Here is a 4,114-nt window from a genome sequence, read left to right as displayed (position 1 = left end):
ATGTGAAGTGGTTTGTGCGACCTCTTATCAGCAGAGCTCGTCCCTGCCGTCTGTCTGTCTGTGGATTGTTCATGGAAGGACAGACTGGCACCATCAGGCGTGTTAACCCACTGTGAAGATGTCGCGGTGCAGTCGCCCGTGGAGCTTTCTATGTCAGGGTTAGCTGCGAGAATGTGGCTGGAATAAATATCAGGAGTGTAATAAAATCCAAATGTCATGGCACAATATGATCACGATTTGGATCTCTTTATAAAACCTGTCACTTTAAACGCCGCACTTCAATAATACATTTGCAGTTTTGGTAGTTTTGCACTGTTCTGTCGTAGATTTGCTACTTTTTGCTTTTACAATGTCTAGATAAAACTTGCACATCATGATTGTCATTATCTAAATCAGAGGTGTCAAACTCATTTTCACCGAGGGCCACATCAACAAAATGGCTGCCATCAAGGGCCAGATGTAACTGTGCGGCAGGATAAATGTCACTAAATGTAAACAAATGTCATGTAAAATAAATTTAACTACTTTTAAACTTGTTAAATAACTGTTTCTGTATTTATTACTCATTCAAGTTGCAAATATTTGTGTCTGTGTAACTCCGTGTAACTGTGTATTTCCTGATAAACTGACATTTTTAAAAATGTTTATCTGGTAAGAGCACATCTTCAGCATTGCTTCAAAAACAGCCTTTTTTTTAGCCTTTTAATTACTGGATAATTTGTTGTTTTTCTTGAAGCCTAACTTTTTCATACGTTGCTCGTCTTTGGTGTCAAAATGTCGACGTAGATTGTACTGACCCCGCCTCATAACACAAAAAACCTCCTTAAAGCACAAATTTGTATTCACCTTTAGCACCTTTCTTGAAACTTCCTTCCACGCTGACAATTTTCCTCTTCCTGATCAATTTGGGATGCTTATTTGCAAATATTTCTCAGTCTCACTTGTTGGGAAAATCTCATTAGTTTATTGTCAATGCACACATTAAAGCAGTATAGACTTATTTTAAAATGACAGTCAAGTCTTAATTTACCTTCTCGCGGGCCACATAAAATGACGTAGCGGGCCACATTTGGCCCCTGGGCCTTGAGTTTGACACATGTGATCTAAATCATTAAAATATAAATGTGCTAGGTTGGACAAAGACTAACACTGTGATCTATGTTTTTTTTACTGTTGCTGCAACAAAACAATGAGTAAAAGCAAAAGAAGATTTGATATATTGGCATAGTTGTGAGATTTCCGACAATACAAAATCACAACGTTTCTGTTATTGTTGCGTCTCTAACATTTACTCTGTCCATTGAATGTTTCACAGCTTTAAAATATCTTCCCGTTCAGCTTGAAAAGACGATAACATGAAGTTTGTTGAAGGTTTATAGACAGGGATTTTATTAGATATGATTAAAATGGTGCAATGAAAGTTAAAAGTAAGATACCAAGGGCCATACATTTATATCTCAGTGTCAAGACGCAGTAGAGCTCAAATCTTTCAAACTGAGCTGGTGAATAATATATAAATAAACTCAGTAACTACATAAGACCTCAAGAAAATGAAACCCTTTACAGTTTCTCAGAAGCAATAACGACAAATCGATTTCCAAATGAACCTTCAGGGCTCCAGCTATTCATCCCGAACATGGACGTGCGTCACTACTCACTGTACTGCTAAACAAATGAGTCTCTTATAATAGTAAGGCCAGTAAAGTTACTATATAAATGATGGTCATTTATCATAGTGAATTATTCAGGCATCCCTAAAGCACAAAGCTGGCTCTATCCTTCTATGCATACTGATAACAGATGTGCGGATCACAATACACCCTTTAGCATTAGTATTAGCTGAGAAATGATTTAATATGCACTGTTTTGTACTGATATTAGCCAGTGTTTATAGAAATCCCCTTCTGAAGGTGTTACTCTCAGCAGTAGCCCCCAGGTTCATCACTCAGGCTTATATCAAAACAAAATACAATTTAGTTTAATGTGAAACAAGTTGAGATTTGTCCCAGAATCCAGCTGATCAGTTCTGAGAGAGTTGAGTGAGTTTTTCAGCTTTCAGAAGGAAAAAAATCTGCCGCAAAATGGTCAAAGTCCAAGTCTGAGAGTTTGTTCACAAATTCCTCATCCAAATCATTCAAAGGTTTGTGTCAAGCTGTCATAAAACTAGGTTCCAAGAGCTTAAACAAGTCACAAAACCAAGTGCCCGGGCAACGACTAGATCTGGAGACGAAACTGGGAGCCAGCACTGTCAATGGAAGCAACCCAGGAAATGTAGCTGTTTATGGAGCAAATTACGATACTTCAAAAACTGCGTCTTTGCGATGAGATGCAAAAACTGTGTTCATTCAAATCAGGCCTATACCGCACTCCCAGCATGCATCGGGCTCGAGCAAGGGCTCGTTCAGCAGGAGGACACATTTACTTTGCACAGACGAACAATATATTTAAGTAGATCAAGTTACACCAGACACGTGCAGTAAACCGACCGCTGCAGTTAAAATGTAATGTATTCTGATTTGTGATTTGACATGCAGGTATTTTCAGTTTGGCTCTGCACATATTTCATTTACATTTGTCATTTACACCTCCAAAATCCATTTCAACTTTAATTCAGGCAGTGTACAGCTCATAATTAACAGGCAGCCATTTTATACCACTTAGTCAAATCTGCGCGTGAGTGATTGCCTATTTCAGCAGAAACACTCACGCACATTTTGCTATTGACATCATTTTATTTCTTCGCTCATGTGCACTTTTTGTTATTAACATGTAGAATACTTCAGGTATGTGACATATGGAGGACATCAAAGTAAAATGTCTTGATATTTAGACGCTGTGGGCTGTATTTTCAAGCTAAATCTCATGTGACGTGCCCTATTTTTTTTTTTACAGAAGCTTATAGTATAGTTCATTTTTTTCAACAACGAAGCTGCGGTTTGAGTCCTTATTTTACTGTGCACACATGCTTTGTCTGGGGAATTGGTTAAACTTACTTTTTACCTCAACTCTTAACAAAAAAGTAAATGAACATGTAATAAATCTAGCAGGATATTTAATGCACTTGATGATTAATACCTTTTCCTGACAGTGAAACCATTAAATATAAGTACAATACGCCTGATCATATCACCCCATCCCATATGAATTATTCACTTATTAATTACACTGTAAGAGGAGATATGATGTATCCACACTGCTCTTTCTATGGGCATTTCAATGAGCAAGAACATTGCGTACCACTGCATCCTATCATTACGACTGCCACCCCCCAGACTTTAGCTTTGAAACAGGAAATTACGCTTCTTTTACATTTCACATCAGCCTCAAAAGAGTCCGTAAATAAATAGACCACAGGATTCATATTCACTCATATATCTGAACCTAAGAGCAAGGAAACATCACGAACGAGAAAACAAAAGCGATATATCAACCATTTAAGTAGTGTCACAGAACATTAATCTTTTTTTACTTCTGACGCTGTGGGCTAATGTGGAGAAAGGACACACTGTATTCTCAGTAGAGCCTGTTGTAATTCTGTCTATAACCTGAGGATAAAACAGTACAAAAGTGGTTGTTCTGAGAGGAAAGCGAGGCAAATGTTTAATATATGATCTGGGGATTTTCTATTCTATTTACAGTTAAGACAAACCTGATAGAAACAGCCCTTTGTTTGTATGACTGTATTTTACTTATAGGTCCTAATGGTATTTTTTTCTCTCTAAACATTATTATTATTATGATTATTTGGAAATATTATAGTAGTGTATGGTATGCTTGAGTGTTTTTTGACTTGTCTACCTCTGTCAAAAAACTTTGGTTGAGTAAAAAGTTTGGTTTAATGTGACAAAAACTTTAGAAATATTAAAGTTTCCAGCTTCTTGTTATGGGACCGTTCAAAGTAAATGTTATCAAATCAGCTGGAATATACTTTTGAAGCTTAAGAAAATGTGTTTTTTAAGTACGCTTGATTTTGGCAAACACTGGACTGTCAGAATAAAAAGATTCTCATTAAATACTGATCCTAACTTAGAATTTTGGATATTAAAACGCTCCGCAAACATCATGTAACTCTCATAGGGCTTAGCTGTGATTTTATAAACTTTTCAAGGATATG

Source organism: Periophthalmus magnuspinnatus, chromosome 9 (assembly GCF_009829125.3).
Source record: "Periophthalmus magnuspinnatus isolate fPerMag1 chromosome 9, fPerMag1.2.pri, whole genome shotgun sequence".
NCBI lineage: Eukaryota > Metazoa > Chordata > Actinopteri > Gobiiformes > Gobiidae > Periophthalmus > Periophthalmus magnuspinnatus.
This window is presented reverse-complemented; position numbering follows the sequence as displayed.